Here is an 18672-nt window from a genome sequence, read left to right as displayed (position 1 = left end):
CCTTTCATCCGCGCGCGGCCTTGCAGTCAATATCTCCAGACTGTGAACTTGATAATGCGAGTTTAAAAATAGTCCATCTCTTTCCTCTTCACTCTTCACATTTTTTTTTTTTTTTTTTTACACCCCATCCCTCGTTTATTTCCACTGCTGCTAATTTGTCACAGAGTCTTGCGATTGGTCTTTCCGCCGCTGCCGCCCCTGCCCCATGTAACACTGTTAATTGTGGATCAGGTGAAGTTTGTTTCACCTCATTTCAAGGTCACGCACCACTAGGACCATTTTCCTGACTCAAAGGGCACGTAATTTCACAGCCGCGCACTCCTCATTAATCCCTCCTGAGTGGGTGCTTGGGAAGTTCCAGATCACAGATTTGTTTTGCTCTTGTTTTCTGACTCGCTGCCTCCCTCTCCGCCGCCCTCGCGTTAACCCTTGCACCACAACCCCCAGCAGAGGCCAGCTCCTGTCCCATGATGCCCTGCATTCAGAGATGAATGTTCCCCTGTCAGTGGGGCTAGATGCATCATTGTGCAATGAGAACAAACGTCAGGTCGAGGATTGCCCGTCTGTGGGTCTGGAGGGTCTCTTCAACCCAACCGCTGCATTTAGAGCCTTTATGGGCCTTTAGTGTCACCCTGTGTGAAACCGCAGAGGGAGCTGCCAGCAGCCTCAGATGAAGCTGGCACGTTTAACAGAAGACGAAGAACAATAGTCTTTCAACCACCAGTGAAAGAAAGCTTGTTAAAGTTTGCTGAGAAGCTTTTTGCAAAGTAAATTTCGTTTTATTCCAGATCCCAGAGCAGCTTTGAAAACTGTTTTATATGCAATGTTCTCATCATCACAGAGTGCTTGATGTAAAAACCTGTTTTGTATTGATTATACAATAACAGTGAATTAGTGGATATTCCTGGGAGGAAGAACATTTGTGCATGTTTAATTGGACATTTAGGACTTTTGTGTGTTTGTCGGATCTGTAGCGAAAGATCAGTTTCTGATTTCCTCTCCTGTTCATGGCTGCCTGTTCAACTTTTTTGTTGACACATGAATTATTCATGATTAAAGCTATTTCATTAACATAAACCAACAATTTGCACATTTACGGAAACCACTAATTACTTGCATTATTTGCCATGACTATGGTATTAAATATTCATAAATGTGTGATTATTTCTGTGATTTGTCTGGGGCTTGGTTTCAGACATTATTTTAATTAAATGAAAGTGGAGCTCTCACAGTTTGCCAAATGCACCAAGACAAACAAGGGCTCAAGCACTTGGGATGTTTTCGATTTACACTTAAAAGTCATCGCTTTGAACATTCATGTGCACATTCTCTAAATAGACTAAACTCTCTCACTTGCTAATGCAATATATGTTATATACATAATGCAATATATGTTATATACATAGAACATAGCAACACAGAGTTGCGATGTTCATGTCGGGTTTGATCGGGTCAGCTCGTACTCACAGGTTCACTCCCCAGTCAGCAGTAGCATCAATACTAGAACAGCAACCAGTGTCACTGAGAACAGACCCACACTTTGACGGCTGATGGCTGGTTATCTACGCACAGCGGACGGGCTTGTTTGCATAAAAAAAAAAAAAATAAAATCACCAATGCGTCTCAGTTTTAGATGCAGGGAAAATATCCCACGGACAAACCCAGGAAGAACTCTGAAGCGTGAGACCACAGCTGGGATTTTTGGACGAGGTTTCCTCCTGTCACTGTGTCTAGAGCTAATGCAAGCGTTTAACCTTAAATTTATGACTAGATCAGTTAGATCAGAATTAATTACCGGTATTTCTCCCGAACTGAATGACGTTGACGAAAACACTAAGCACAGGCAATTTAACTCTATTTGCACCTTAATTTGAGCCCACCTGTGATGCACGGTGTGCTAAGTAGGTACATCAGTTTTCATTACGGCTCTCGCAAAGTGGATTTAGTTGAATTACCGTATTAATTATCGAATTCACAAGGTGTCGCAGGGACAAACACTTTTTGCGTAGTTTCTCCATGGCGGTGTGTCTTTGATCTGAAGACGTATTTTATTACTGCCCTTGACATGACATTGAAAATGTTTCATTTAAAGACAACATTTTTAAATGTAAAAACATGTTTGCACATGTTCCTCAGACTTGAAGATTAGATTTTATGAATAGCTAGTTTTTTTCCTCAAAGAGCGCAAAATTTCCATTGCTGATCACGTTGAATCAAACAAAAATAAATGATTTTCAGTGCAGGTGTCCGATTTCCTTTTTATAATATGTATCTGTATGGGTGACAATTCACCATGGGCATAGGTTCAAGCTCCAACTCCAAGAACCAGGTGAAATTTTTTCAAGGGTTGAGAATCAGAAAAGAAGCCCTTGGCTAAGGGTTCTGTGTTGTATGGCACTATATTAATCATAATTACACAACACCATTAGACTATGCCATTCTATTAAAGAAATCACATTATCATTCATTTCATTAATTAAAGTCTAACCCAGCCAACCCAGTCAATCTACTCAGAAGAGTTCCACCTCCAAAGGCTAAGAGATGTGAATGGGGGGTGGGACAAAGGGCACAAGCACTCCACTCGCCTGTCTCTCCAAAGTGAAATAAGGGGGACAGATTTGCATGTCAGGGGCCTTTCCAGGGCTCATTTCGACAGCTCTGGCAGGCTGGCAGAGAGCAGGCTCCTCCTCACAAGTGTCCTCTCACAGGAGTGCACAGTGGGGTGACATACTGGAGGGCCGAGCGCACAAGTACATCCCGGGTCGGGCGTGTCGGAGGGCAGTGGCGCGGGGGCAACTCGACAACGTCCTCCCTGGCAATGCGAACAAACATGTAGTGCCCCGGTTGAGTGGCGAATGTCATGGACACCAGTGTGATGAATCTTGAAAGTGCGTCTCGGCGGGGAGTGGAGCTCACTTTATGGCCCCACTTACCACCACGAGCCCGTCATTTACCAAGCGGACACAACCGTAATTGTTGTGTGCAGATTACACTTCAGGTGGCCATTAAAATTCTCACACACAGCCACTGGCCGCTTGAATACGAACTCATCTGATCATTTAAAACACGGAGTATTGAAAGTGTGACAATATGACAAGAATAAAGAAGACAAAACTATATCATTGTTTTTATAATATTTAATTCATTTGTGCAGTTTTTTTGTTTTTTTTTGCAAAAAAAAACCCCACACTCAATCCGTGCCACAAATGGTCATATGGTCTCTTCCTCGGCATCCTGGGTGCTGGGAAGGCGTAGTAGTGCAGACGGGCCTGGTGTCTGCGCTCCCGTCATCTCTCCCCGGACCTGATTTGCATGTCTACTGTATGTTCTGTCACGCTGCAGTGTTGACCTGCGCTGTCATCTCCCTGATTGCCTCCCTGATTCACTCGCCTTGTTTAGTAATGTGCAATCAATCATAATCAATTAGCCGAAATGTTGAATCATTAAAACCATTATCATTAATTAAAATAATTATCGCTTTCTGCCAATGCTTCATTACCACTGTTGTCTAACGTGTCTGCTGTTCACCAGACTTTCACTCTCACTTGCTCAACTGCTGAAAGAAATTTTTAATCGCAGATGAACACCATCTGACAGACAGTCTATTTTAGGCCAGTTTAAAAAAAAGACATAATTTTCCATAATTTATTCTAAAATGTTAAAACAGGACATCAACAACATGAAGGTATTATTTTGGGCTTCATGATTGAATTTAATTTAGAAAATCGTTAACGGTTTCAGGATGTCAAACGGTTAACATTCATGTTATTCTACAACTCTGATCCATTTATTCCAAAAATTATGCTTATTTGTGAATTGTGTTTCCAATATAAGGCATAATTAAAATTACATTATTGTAAACTGATACCTTTACCGTATTGTTAATCAGAATACTGTCAAAATAACACTTTTAATCAACTGTTGATCTACTGCTGCAGTTACTGTCATGTGCTTGTGCTGACATTGAATGTTCTGCTGTCTCACTTTCCATATAATCAAATGCTACAACACTAGCTCCCTGCTCCTCACGCTTGACCAGGGCTGTCTATTTTCTGTCCTAGATGCACATCCGTATTCCTTAAGGAGTGGCATGGAGAGCCCCATTAATGATGTGTAAACACCCAGGACGTGGACAGATCAAAAGCCCTCCGGGGCGAGACACATAGAGAGGAAGGGAAAGAGAGAGGGGAGCAGCCAGTCCAGGCCCATTTAGTCAGGAGTCCTGGTAATTCCGTTTTCCAGGCGATTGTCAGGCGCGTCTCTCCCCTCCACTCCTGGTTACACCTGGAATAGGCCTGTCATCTTAAAGCTCCCAATAATTGCTTGTGTCAAATTCTCCTTGAACATGGCTGGGGCCCTGGGGGGACGCGAGTTCGCTTGCCTCAGTGGCTTCAGCGGCTTCACTGTCGGCTCCTTCGCTCGGAAAGACTCCAGGGCATTAGTCACTGCCACCCAACTAAAACAGGCGTCTCATTGGGGTCACGCAGCGCTACTTTGAAAGAGCTGAAGAGCAAATGGAGCCGAACGCTGCGCCGTATCTACCAAAGGACACCATCAATTCGCCCACAGCTCGATTAGACAGTTTCGTGGGTGTAACGCCAAAGTTCATGCCATCCACGTGGCTCGCCTGCCCACTGGGAGGGAGTGGGCAAAACAGACCCACAGGCGTGAGGGGGTCTCCGAACGTCCCTCTCACTCCCCGCCGGGACGCCCAGCCTTGTCGCCACGGAGAACCCTGTCATGCACACCTGATTACATTACCGGTAAATGATCCGCAGGAATGAGTGTAATTGCACCTCACTGTGGTCCCTGAAGTGTGACAGCTGCTAAAAAAAACGAGATTGCTATTTTCACTGCCGTAGAATGTGCACAATGTCCATTTTCTTTCAGCTTCAGCAACATGTTTAATACTGTAAATCTACACATTTGTGAAATGTTGACCATAAATACTCAGAAAGGGTTAAATTTTTGCGATGCAAAAATAGCATTTGTGTCGCCTAAGCCTTATGCAGTATCAGCAGGGAGAACACGCTCTGCATAGCCTGTTTGGGTCCTTTATTGCAGCTGAAGTGAAAGGCAGACCTTGCTGGCTGTCATGTCATAAAGGATGCAGTCAGAAAGCACAGACATGATTTCATGGCTAATGATTCCCTTACTAATATCACTGTGGGCTGCAGTGGGGATAACCAAGTTGAGCTGTCTTAGCTCAAATTATTCAATTAGGCCGGCTGTCCCTATTTGTCATGGCTCAACTCGCTTTTAAATTACCTTTCCAGTGTGCATACGTGCCTCTGCATTGAACTTACCAGCTCAACAGATTCAGAAAAAAAGGAAAAGGGGGAGTGAGACACAGTAAGAGAGAGGAAAGATGAAAACACAAAAAAAGAAAAGAGGAAAGAGAGAACACAATAACTACGTTCTCCACTTTATCACTGAGGGCAATTACTGGAATAATTTTTTTATTTGTTTCGTGGAGGATTCTCAGTGTGAAATGAGGGGAAATCTTTCATGCGTACATCTCTCTGAAGGACCAGATACAGATCTAGTCTAATTACGCATGAATTATCTGATCAGGTTTCCTAGGTTGGTCTCTCTGTGTTCATCCTGCAGCATGAGAGGGATGTGGGAATGGAGGAGAAAATCAGTGTTTTGAGGGTTAATGTGAACTCACTGATCAACATCCTGGTGCCACCTTAAAATATTTCCCCCTCTCAGAATTGCAATTTCTATGAAATAGGGGAAAAACTAAAAATAAATAATCAAACAAACAAATAAATAAATAGTGACAAATTTCCTGAACTACTATCAAGCTTAGTTAGAAGACAAGCAAATCAAAATGTATCGTTTAAAAACGTTCCAGGATTCTGCTATGCAACATATGCTTTTGACATGTAATTGATGTAAATGTAATGTGAATTTTGACGTGTAAATGACCATATTTCCATGGTAAATGGCGGCGGAAGTCACGGAACCCATGACACAATTTGATTGTCTGTCTTCCAAAAGCTGCATTTGTATGAAATACGGACGTTGTGCCAGTAAGGACAATATAAACTTACTATAAACGTTAAAAAAAAGTTTCGTTTATCGGACCCTAAGCTCATTGAAATAAGAGGCATGTATGATGTTTACTATGATTGTGCTCAAACGGCAGCTTAATCACTAGTAAAATATGTAAAAAAAAAAACCAACATAACAATTCAGTTTCAAGTTTAAGTGATCACGTGTGCTCATTACGCTGATAGAAGCGGCAACATGACAACCAGGGAAGGGGGGCGGAGAAGGGGTCACATTCATACAACTGAGTTCACACGTCTACTCAACCGGCCCTTCGTTAATCCAATTCACATCTTTTTTGGCAGCTACGTAACCCACAGTGCCAAGTAATGAGGAGACGAGAAGATGGACACTTGAGGGTAAGGAGAGAAAGAAGGAAAGAAAAGAAATACACAATCACACTTAAAAGCCTAAACACCCCATCAGCCTCTTCTGACCTTTTTGCCAACCTTAATTAATAAAGGATTAATGAATCAAGCTTCGTTTGGAGCAGCTGTCAAATCAATAAACCGCAATTTACTCAAAGCATGTGTAGCCCGTAAACATGTGAGTTGAGTTGGCAAAGTTTACAAAAAAAAAACACTGTAGGGAATAAAAGGAAAGTAGTGGCAACCAAACCCATTACATTACATCAAATTACATGTTCTTATACCCTTTAGTGCATTGAGTCATGTTAGAAATTGTTTAAACGTCACTAAGAGAAGAGCCACTGCTGCTCTTAACAGCAGGCAGATGAGATGTATTGTCATTAAATTGATGAACCTCATGAAAATTGTTGAAATGCCATCAAAGGTGGCACACGAAAGGGCTAAGAATTAGAATGGTGTTTATTGGCCAAAAAGGAATTTTGGTCAATATGTTAATATTAATACAATATGCAGCAGAGAGCAATGTATACAATATTCCATTCCATATTTACAGATAAATAAGATCAGTACAGTAAATAAATACAGTATATGTGAAGTAACAGAACATAATTTTATAGATTAGCTGTTTATGAGGGTGATGAAGCTGTTCCTCTGTCTCTCGGTTCAGGTGTTCAGTCGTCCATTTTGTCTGTTGGAGGGGAGGAGTCCAAAAATACTACGTCCAGCGCGTGAGGCTTCTTTGCGCAGTTCTTACCGTCCGTGGCGTGCTGTTCCTGTCCTGTTTGGTGGCGGCTCCAAACCAGACTGTGAGGGAGGAGCTGACGACAGATTAAATAACCCCACTGCAGAACTGCCTGATGATGGCAGAGGTGGTGCTGTCCCACTTCGAGCCCACTTCAATAGATTATGTTAAAATCTCTCACAATATAAGATAAAATAATATTTACACCTTTTGCACACACTTGGCACATTCGTCAGAGAATTCACTTGCTGCGGCACACATAATACGTGAGCCCCCCTGCCCTTACCGGCGCGCGTACGCTCTGTTTAGCAGAAGAGCCTGGCCGCGGCGTCTCCACTCTTCCCTACCTGCAACGCCAGGCAAGTTGCATTATGGGGGCTGAGGCCATGCCAAAACACAATTTGGAAAGCGTCCAGCGCCTCATTGGAAAGTAATGGCTTTCACTGAACTGAGTTACGACCAGCTGTTTGCAGACAGTCTGTGACATACTGATAGAGCAGAACACCGTATGTTGCTTTCCAAATCAAATGATACAAGGAGTGTGACAGAGTGGAGAAACATCTGTCATTAGCAATTTTCAGCACGCTCCACTAATTCCGGACAAAATACGGGTAATGAAGTTACCGCAGGAAACTTCAAATACTGTCAGTGCAACAAGGCTATAAGAAGTCAGTGCTCATGAAGGCCTGTAATCTAATTCATTTGTTGTAAGAAACATACAGAAGGGGGGGGGTGTAATTGTCTTTGATCACCGGGCTTTAAAATGCAAATCGCAAGTGCTCTTCTTTATTCAAAGTGCAGATATCAAGGACGGGGAGGGTGTTTCAGTTCTCCCTTGTAGAGCCAGCCATCAGTGAAGTGCCTGTGTGTGTGTGTGTGTGTGTGTGTGTGTGTGTTGTGGGGGGGGCTACAAAGGCTCGACGCTTCTGGGTGTCATTGCTCAGTCACCCAAATCTAGGAAACACGTTTTTTCCCTTGTATTGTTTGATCTACACGAAGACGTCCCACTGTTAAATGTTCAGTGACTCATGAGCAGTTATTAAAAATTGACTGGATTTGTGCGCTGGCCGTCTTAGCAATATACGCCCTGCCTTGTTGTTGAACAAATAATGTTGTACAATAAACGTGATCGGGAGTCCACGCTGTTTCAGTATTCTGTCATGTACTCTTAGCGCATGAATATCAATGGATACAGGAAGGAACTACGTGTACAGTAAACTGTAATCTTCCTGTCACTATATCGAACATAGTAACAACAACAACAACAACAACAACAACATTTATTTCTTATATAGCCCAAAATCACATACAGTACGTCTCAATGGGCTTTGACAGGCCCTACAGTTGACACCCCCCACACTCGACCCTTCTGCACACAAGGAAAAACTCCACACAAAAAACTCTAGGAGAGAGAAAAAGAAAGGATGAAACATTGGGAAGGAGTGATAGAGAGAGGGACGCCCTTCCAGGGTAGAGTGAGCCTGCAAATGGTGTCAGTGCAGGGTTTGGGATGATTTGTACAATGAGAAAGAAAGAAAGAAAAAATAATAACAAGTCCTACAGTTGTAGGGTTGGAGAAGTCCAGAGTGTAGTCCAGTGTCATGGTCTACGTTACGTGTCCATTAATACAACGTACTGCATGGAATACAGGTGAGGGTCCTAGGAGTTCTATGACGTTCTATAACTAAAATAATTTTGCCCAGACCTACAGCACTGTGCAGTGAACAAAACCACTGGTTATCTAAGCTGCAAGGTGTTGTGTTAAATGTTAATATGACATTAACATTTATATAAAAAAAAACTCAGCACCAATCAATTATTACTTTACTTAAACATTTTATTGTAGAAGTTCCTTGTTTTTCATGAAACACAACGTGTCTAGAGAGGCCTATTGTTCTCTGAGCGCCAGTGCAATATTGTTCACCGTCTGTAGATTTGGCTGGTTGTACGAGATCATCCATTAGTTGTGAGACTGACCCTCAGTTCTTCTACCACAGTTTTTCTCCAATCAAATTAGTGTTTTACACTGGTAGACAGTTCCTTCCAGATCAAGTTACTGAAAACCGTCAATTAGTCATAAAAGCAATTTATTCACTGATATTCACATCCCCCAAAAACAAAAATAAAAGTTAAATTGCACTCAAGCCATTGTCATCTTTTTACATAGTGATGACAAAGTCATTTTCTTTTTGTGATGCATTTTTGTTGCATTTTATGGTGAGTTTGCATATCTAAAGAACCGAGTCTAAGGCCCGTAAAGGCCCCGAGCTCGGCGTGAGGAACAGAAGCAGCGCTTTACCGTAACTTAACGGAAGATGTGTTTAAGAAAGGTGGGCGTAACGGAGCACGGCAGAGTTTTGCTGCACGAACGAGGGGGGTCCCGCTTTTTTTGGCAAAGCGTGTTGGCAGAAGGGCCATAAAATGATGTGTGTTAATGTTGTGTTAATAATTATTGGGTGCCACAAGCGGAACGCCTTTGCATTGTAAATTGTCTGAAAAGCCCCACAGATGATAATCTGCGACCGAATGGAACGTTCGGAGTCCACGTGTCCTGTATTTTTCCGTTGCGTGGCTGAAGACGGATCTGGAGAGCGGGGGAAGAGAGCGTTAACGTGCAAATATCATGTTGCCTCTGCTAAGCGCAGCGTGACTACTACCCTGACACAGTTCCTACGGCCCCGGCGAATCCCGCATTCTGCATTTCCTGCGATGAATGTGCCGATCAGCCCCCAGATCTGTGCACATGCATTTTTTTTGGGGGGGGGGGGGCGCCGCACAGCCGCCCCATGGAAAACGCAGTGTTTACTTGCTCGACTTGCTGACGATGGGTTTAGTAATTGATTTCCTCCGATTCACAGGGCCCGTGGTAATGAGCGTTATCCGCCGTTGGTTTTTTTCCTTTTCGAGAGGCTCGTTCTTGTCAGCCTGGAGTTGATGGCATTAAGTGCCCCTCCTTCTCCCTGTTGGTTTTCGGGGTGCCCCCTCGAGCGTGTTGTCATTGATAACTGCTACAAGCTCGGCGGTTTGGCCCCGGACACTCTTGGCAGGGCTGCACATTTGCTTACAGATATCACACTCTGTCATGCGGCATGAGAGGCTTTGTTTTCCTCCTCCTGACCTTCTCCCACTCGTCTTCCTCCTCCGTCCATCTGTCGATGCACAAGAGTGGACAGGAGACGGACACTCGCTGGCCCTCTCCAGCTAGCCACTTCTCACCGATGCTCTGAAAAACTTGCAAAGATGCAGTTTCCTTTTTTTCTGTGTGTGTGTGTGTGTGTGTGTGTGTGTGTGTCCCTTTGTGTCACAGAATGTTGCCATCTGCCCCTCTTTTTCTGTTTCTGGTGCATTTTAAGGTTAAAGCCGCCGCCGTACGTCAGTACAGTTTGAGCCAGGCCACCCGAGAGCCGCACGTCTCCCCGCCCAAACCCGCTGACGTTGATTTGCCGGCTTAATGCCCGATGATAGGACGGGTGACAGATACAGTTTTTATCAAAATTAAAGCACAATTAAACATTTCATCTCCCTAATTACCGGCTGCGGATTTGGCCTGATGACCATGTGCTGTCGGAAATCACCGACCATCACACATTTTAATGGGGCACAGCTGTCTTACAGCCCGGTAATATTTGCCCGGCGCACAAGGAAAAGAGAGAAGAACGCGACGCCAGAACAGATTTAGGATTCATATCCTTTAATGAGGTCTGGATTCGTTGCCGACTGCACTTTATGAAAGATCAACACGGCTGCGGTTGTTGTTTACTTTATTCATATTTTGGGAGTTTGTACTTCATATAGAAACCCGGGCCTGTATTTTTCATTTTTAAAATCGGGAGTTTTAATTTTAAAAAATGGCACACCAAACCACTTTATTTACTTCTCACTTAGCGCTTATTGATTTTCTGCCTTCCAAAAATCCTGGCCCTAATGTCAGTACGTGCTTTGATGCGATGTATAATTGGCCCGTTCCAAGATTATTGTCTGGGTGTCAGTGTCCATTTGGCCCAGTTCTGTTTGACTGGTGGATGCATTTGCAGAAACTCTCTTTTCTTCTCCGATAAGCAGCCCCCACATTTTTAGCGGCTGACTGGCTGAAATGCTGGATGGCAATTCGGGAACATGCACATTTCGTGGTGCTTGGATAGACTTCTGGGGTTCACACCGAAGTAATCAGCCTCTCTGCCTTCGCCGTGCCAAAGAATTAGCCTGGGAAACTCACCAAAAATGTGGGAACAGCTTGGGAACAGATTGATGCAGAGGGGTGAAAAGGGCTGAGGGAGTGTGCGCTGCAAACGCTGATTCCAGAGCAAACACAGGCAAAAGCTTCGCTTAAGTAACTCGGCTCAGCGCAGCCTTCGTATTCCCTGCAGCCCGAGGTCCGCTGTGGCCAGACTTGGCTCTTACCGTCCCGCCGTGAACTTTGGTCACTTAATCCTCAGGATCAAAATCAGCCTTTGCGGTTTCGGATGCAAATATACAGTGGATATCAAAAGGCAATTTCATTTTCAGATTCTTGTCACGAAAAGACTCAAACAAACATTGATTTGATGAAATAAACAAATTCACAGATTCATTTGCAGAAATAAAAGCAATTACTTCACCCTTTGTGTAAATGAGCAAACATTCAAACTAATTCTTTGTACACTTTGCCTCCGGCATTTGACCTGTTTGCATGTTAATATTTGAAAGGACAGGTGTATAAGAGAAATGGTTTTAAAAATAGTTGCACACACTAAACTTTAATTAAACTGTAACGTTTTGGTGAGCATTGGCGCCAGATTGAAATACTTTTAAAAAACACTTTAGTATAAATTGTAGGGCATCTAAAACAATGGCTTTTCCCATCTGTGCTTTTTGGAATCTAAGCATCCTCTGGTAAGGTGTGACATTGTGTAGCTGTTTTTTTTTTGCCCAAAGTGAAATGGAATCTGTAGCAATCCCAAAACGGTAAACTAGTAAGAACAGATTCAGTTTGATCATGTTGGATCGCTGCAGATTCCAATTCAGTTTCATGTCGTACAATCAGACGACATAATTGGCCGGTTAATACACATTTCAGAGATGGAACGATTCCCTGCCAATTATATTCTGATGAACAATAAGATCTGTGTTTTTCCTCTTTACCTGCATTGCTCCCCTCCACAGTGTTATATCATCCCGAGAGAGCAGATGCCATGCTAGCAGCCGGTATTGGCGGTGTGTCACATGTTAATGTCATGTCGTGGCCAGCCTCCTGAGGTTAATTTAGCTGCTGCGTTTTGGGTGACACTTTTACCCGGTAATGGCTCTGTGGCTCCCGTCTGCTCTGGGCGGTTTCTGTGGCGTCCCACCATCTTGCTCTTGGTCTCAGTTCAGGTAAATAAGACGCCCTAGAGGGGCAGTTGACCTTCTTTCAGGAACGGTTATTTTTATGTGGTGCTTTTGGTCGCTGTCCTGTAGTATGAAGCAGGTTCGGTGAGTTTGAAAGCGACGAGACACTTTTCCTCAGTGCCTGCTGCTAAAACATGCTGCCACTCTCTGTATTTGAGCAGCGTGGATTTTTCCTGCACTATACGCTCCTTTGTGACAACGTGCATGAGGCTTGATGAGTGGTCTCATGCTTGGAGATAGCCGTCTGGTGTCCTGAAAATGCTGGACGTTGCCACTTTGCCCCAGGACAGGAGACCAGGAGCAGCAAGGACAAGTCTTCACACAGCATCTTCTTTCAGATGTACCTCAAGCAACACATTTCGCTGGTAAACTGGTAACAGATAGAAGCTTCTTGGGACTGTTAAAGTATTTAATCTATTGAGTAATATTTATCATCTTCCATTGGGAAGTATTTTGATCCTGTCAGAAATAAATGTGTTATTTTTTCTATATTAGTCTAAAAAGTGTCTAGGGAGGCAGGTGAACTGAGATGATGACAAGACTTGACGATGAAGAAGGACGCATTCGCATGACGTCACGAAATGGGTTTAATTCGTGATGAAGAGGACATTGGGGACACCCGCTAACAGGTGAACATGTAACAATGACCCGACGGTGAACAGACACGAACAGGGCAGCTTTATACAATCAGACACAGTTGAACACGATCAGGAAACATTACACAGGACCAACATGAAACTCCGGTCCGGATCCCGGACCCGGAGTAACCCCTTCCGGACACTAGCTCAAAAAGAACACTAAACATCAACAAGCTGCCATTACTGGAGGGGCGATTCAAGATATGCTCTATACAATGGGCCACAAATAATACCAGGGTCTTTTTATACCCAGGGCACCACCTTTCAATGCCATTTTAAAGCTTTTTTCCCCAAGTGCCAATAAAGTACTGAACTCTGTCACATGATGTTCTCTGTTTTTAGAATTTACAGTTCAGTCACTGTTTTTAAGAACATGTGTCATCTGAATTTGCAGTATAATATAGTATAGTATAGTATAGTGTTGTTTTGAATATGCCAGAGGAAATTTCTATTCTTTTGTATTCTATGTAGCTTTAAAACTCAGAAGCAGTTTTGTGTGTTGTTGAGACGTCCGTCCTCTTCAAGATTGTGATTGCCTAAATCTAATTTGGTTCACTGAATGGCGCAGGTTCTAAAAGAGCATGAAAAATGCGCTTTGACGGTACACATGTCTTGAACATACTCTCTCGCCCTCCTGGTCATCTTGTACATATGTCTGGGGAAAGAACGGATACCGCCTGCCATTATTCCATACCAGGCGCGGCCTGTTTAATTCAGCGTTGATGCTTGAGTGGGCATTTGTACACGCGCTGTGGAAATATTGAGACTTTTACGTGTCGTCGGTCCTTTGTTTCTAACTTTGACGGTGAATACATGGTGTTTTAGCTATTTCCATGGCAACAGCAATTTGCCAGAAATCAGCAGTCTGCATCATCTCTGTACATCTTGCTCATTTCTCGAGGTGGAACTCAGTAAGTGAAGGCACGACAACCTTTGATGTCAGAGTGCCTCGGTGCTAAATGATGTTAGTGGATTATTGTTTGTTTTTTATTAGCCCTGCGCGATGGACAGTGACAGCTGAAGAAGACTGTATTTGTGGAGGAACAGCATGGATGCAGAGAGGACCGGAGTTCCTGAGGGAGACCTAATGGTTCCACTCCTTCCTGCACAGAGATAAAGACTCATAATAAGCGTGTATGCTCACCATCTGGCTCTGTGCATGTGGTCCTTATGGAGGCGAAAGCAGTGCAATCTGTAAACGATCAGGAGCCATAGCACTCCCCCCAGAGAGTCCGCCATGCAATCAAGGTGACAGATGGCATGGCTACTGCTGTGGCCTCATGGAGGAGATCAAAATCACCTTCAATAAACTCTGACTGGAATGGGCACAAGCCCCTCGAAAAGTCAGTTTGTCAGTCAAACTGTGGCAGCTTGCTGAATCGGGGGTGAGTGGGGGAGGGGGGGGGAGGGGGCACAGCGTTCCCCAGATTTTTCCGTCTGACTGCGTCTGAACTGTGATCTTCCTCCAGTCGTCCTCGCTGTTTGTCTTGTAGCGGGCACGCTGAGAGCCAGGTTCATTGTGTTATCGGGTGTGGGGGATTAGGAACATGATGTAGCTAATATAGGGCAGGATTGGCGGCTGGTGGTCCGGTCGATTAGTTTGGGGTCTGCAGACACGGTGCACGTCCCGTGTGAACACACATGGTCATTTGCGTGCTTTTCAGAAAAAAAAAAAAAAAGAAAAACGTGACACATTCTGTGTTCACTACAGTGACCATAGTTTTGTACCCCAAAGATGAAGGGAAAATGACAACTAGCACCATAGATTGGCTTTTTGAAAACAGAGACAAATTATTATAATATTTTTTTGATTTCTCGCTCCCTCTGTTGTATCTCCGCGGCTTTAGTGCCTCTCATCAGCGTGGCATAAGGGGCTGGCAAGGAGGAATTATTTCACACATTTCCTTCATTTGAGTCAAAGTCAAGTGATGAGAGAAAATCAAGCTGACATTCAAAGGGTTTGTTTTTTTGGCCTCGTCACAAAAAGTTCAAAATGGGAATGCCATCTGTTTCAATAAGATTAATCTGGACACAAGGAAGTCAGTCCTGTGTTCCCTTGATTTGACGTCTCATTTTAGCTGCAGAGTGGTGGGTTTAGTGCATTCTATGAGAGAAAGATGAAACATCTCAAGGGATATAATAGGTCCGGTGAAACATTTAGAACGTATTATGTACAGATATTTTAAAACACACACACATACACACATGCTGCAATCCTCTCAAGTTTAACTTGAACATCTTTAAAGGGCAAAAACATTCATCTCTCCTGCCATGTTATGGTGTCATGTTTCTCACTCAGGCTATGAAGATGCAGGAATTCCACAGAATCAGTTATTAGTCCTTAACGTGCATTCGTCCAACAATTCCGTTAATGCATTAAAAGAACTTGAAGATAAAGTGCTAGTTTCAAACACATTATTGACTTATTAAAGTGAAAGGATTGTTATGCCACCGATGTCAACTCCATCAAATTTATTTTATGTAGTGAATATTTAGATTAGAATAGATTCAACTTTATTCACACGAAATGCAGTTTGGATCCAACCCAAAGTGCAGAAGGTCATTGTTATTTACATTGCCTTACATTACATTATTTGCAAAGTACACATTCCCTCTTCTCAGGATATCTTACTGTTAAATGACTATTTAACATTTTCATACAGAATAACAGCAGACCAAATGTGGGAATATGTCTAGTTTTATATAAATACGTAAAAATATGTTTACCAATACCATGTTGAATTAGTGAATTAGTGAATCATTGTGGGACATATTTTCACGGGTGAAAATTTTCATGGGTGAACGATGGATAGATATATATCTTTTCTCTGCCATATCCTAGGGTCAGTACTGATAAAGGGGCCCTTTTGTCCTTTTCATTCGCACGCTTCTCTTGAGTGCTCACTTAGTTAATTGCAGCACTTATTTGATTAATTGGACAAATTCCATTGTACCCTTTATTCTCCTGTTTTATGGGGTGACAACTGAAGACTCTTTAATTTTTTTTTTGCAAATGTTAAATTTGTGTACTTCACATAATAATTGGATCAATTAATTTAATTAAGATTCTGAAGGAGTGGCATTTGAGTTCAGCCCTGTGTTACATTACATTAGTTACGATTACTTTTAATTTTTTTATCTACGGTGAGTCATTGGTCACTGATACCATGGACATCATTGGTCACTGACACCAAGCACTGATATGACTCCGTTTTTTTTTTTTTTTCTACTAGTTATATCGTATTATTTGCTTTGCTGTGTGTTGCAAAAATTCGATTTTATTTTTAACGCTTAGAAAAATTATTATATTATGAATATATTGTAGACAACAGCCCAGCAATATATTTTGAACATTGCTGAATCTTCATTCTCATGATATCACATTATCGTAGAATTATATGTGATAGTATATTGAGTTTAACCAGTCAAGGTCACTGATGGACATCGCTGAAGCAAAACATTTAATAACCAGTGGGACCCTTTTTACTGAACATTACTGGCTGTAATTGCTGACCCGTCCAGTGCCTGACCGCATATTTTAGCCCATCACTCTATAGAAAACTGTCACCGTACCCACTGGGATGTCTTTCTCCTTTTTCATCGTGTTTAACTGCACACCGCAGTCAGAACTTGTTAACTTCTGTTTAAGAGCTCATGTCCTTGAGTTACTTTGGTGTTTTAATCCTTTTGGAATAGTTGATATGATGGCACTGACATGTTGAGACAGCATTTCTACTCACTACCTGCGTCACAAACAGGATGGGGTTTTCTATTTGGGACATCCATTCTCCAATCAACAAGCTGTGCCTGTTAACCCAAAGCTTTTGTTTGATCTCTCTATAGAGTATGTGTCATTATCACGATACCTACAGATCATTATCTTTTCCCAACGAATCTGCCTCTGTGCTGAGTTTAAGCAAATGCACCGAAAAAGAAAACACTGACTAAACCTTTCACATTTTTCATTAATGGAGCTAGAGGAAATAAGTAATTATCGTAATAAAGTAATAAACACTGCTAAACATAAAAGAAATAACAATAATCTGTTACACCTAATATTTTAGCATTGACGCAATGTAAATAAACCAGGTAACTGGATGTTTTTGATTGGTTAATTTACATTACGACAATGCTAAACTATTAGGTGTAACAGATTATTGTTATTTCTTTTATGTTTAGCAGTGTTTATTACTTTATTACAATAATTACTTATTTCCTCTAGCTCCATAGATTACAACACCAACAACAACAACAACAATTATTTCTTATATAGCCCAAAATCACATACAGTAGGTGTCAATGGGCTTAACGATTACAAGATTACACTTGGTTATGCGTTCAGATTACATATGCCTGCACGCATCAAGCAGGGAAAAACCTGCATCCAGCCTACACTGTAAAACGTGAACACCGGCAAAACATAAAGATATTGAATTAATCCGTCACACCTAATATTTTAGCATCAGCATTATGTAAATGAACCAGTCAAACCTGCTGTAACTTGTTTATTTACATTACGACAACGCTAAAATATTAGGTGTGACAGATTACTTACATTTGTTTAGCCAGTGCTTAGTTTTTGCAGTGTAATTATGTACTGTAGCCTACCTTTCTGATGCTGTAAAAATCCAATCAAGTTATCTAATATATTAATATGTATATTTTTATATTTAAAGTATTCATTTACAACTTCAAAATGTATGAGATTTTGAAATTGTCATTTCTAAAAGCATTTGTGTAGATTAATGGAAGGAATGATTGAGCTAAGGAAGGCCAAACTTGAGAGGTTGGGTACATGTTGACAATAAGCAGTCACCTTTTTGTTTTGCCTGTCAGGCTGCATTTCTCCATCGTCCCATTCAGCATGACATGGACAGCAGTGTGCGTGTTGACGGTGACATTTCACTTGCGCCCCGACAACAGAAGAGGGGATTGACTGCTATGCTAATTGTGCTGCACTGACTGGCAGTGAGGGCCTGGCCATCTGCTTCAGACAGGCACAGTTACATCATGGCCTTTGAAGAACAAGTTGTGAGGAAATTTGTGAAAGAAAAGAAGAGGCCTGTTTTTAATAATAGAAATGAACTGGTCTAAGCAGTGTTTAGCATCTTTCATTTCATTGTTAAATTGTACTTATTGCTCCATTGACATGAGAGTAAATCCATTTGCACAGGTGAGATGAATCCTAGTCAGCCACGGCTGACCTCTGCAAGCTTCAGAGCCACAACCATAGCCTGAAATTTGCTGTCGAGAGCAGAATTCTCTTTAGGGGAGTTAAGGAAAATACATGTTTTCTCCCTTTAGTATCACTTGAGATATTAAAAAGAGGAGGGGAATTTCGGATGATCTGGACTCGTAATTCTTGCTCGAGGGGCTCAGCGATAATATTAAATCATTTAGATTCATGTTTGAGCTCACATTGCATTTTTGCCCTTTCTGATTGATGTGCACAATTTGTGCTGGTTAGAAGTAAAGCATCATAATTCTTTTATTTTTTCTA

Source organism: Denticeps clupeoides, chromosome 2 (assembly GCF_900700375.1).
Source record: "Denticeps clupeoides chromosome 2, fDenClu1.1, whole genome shotgun sequence".
Classification (NCBI taxonomy): domain Eukaryota; kingdom Metazoa; phylum Chordata; class Actinopteri; order Clupeiformes; family Denticipitidae; genus Denticeps; species Denticeps clupeoides.
The sequence above is the reverse complement of the archived record's forward strand: the minus strand, read 5'-3'. Positions refer to the sequence as shown.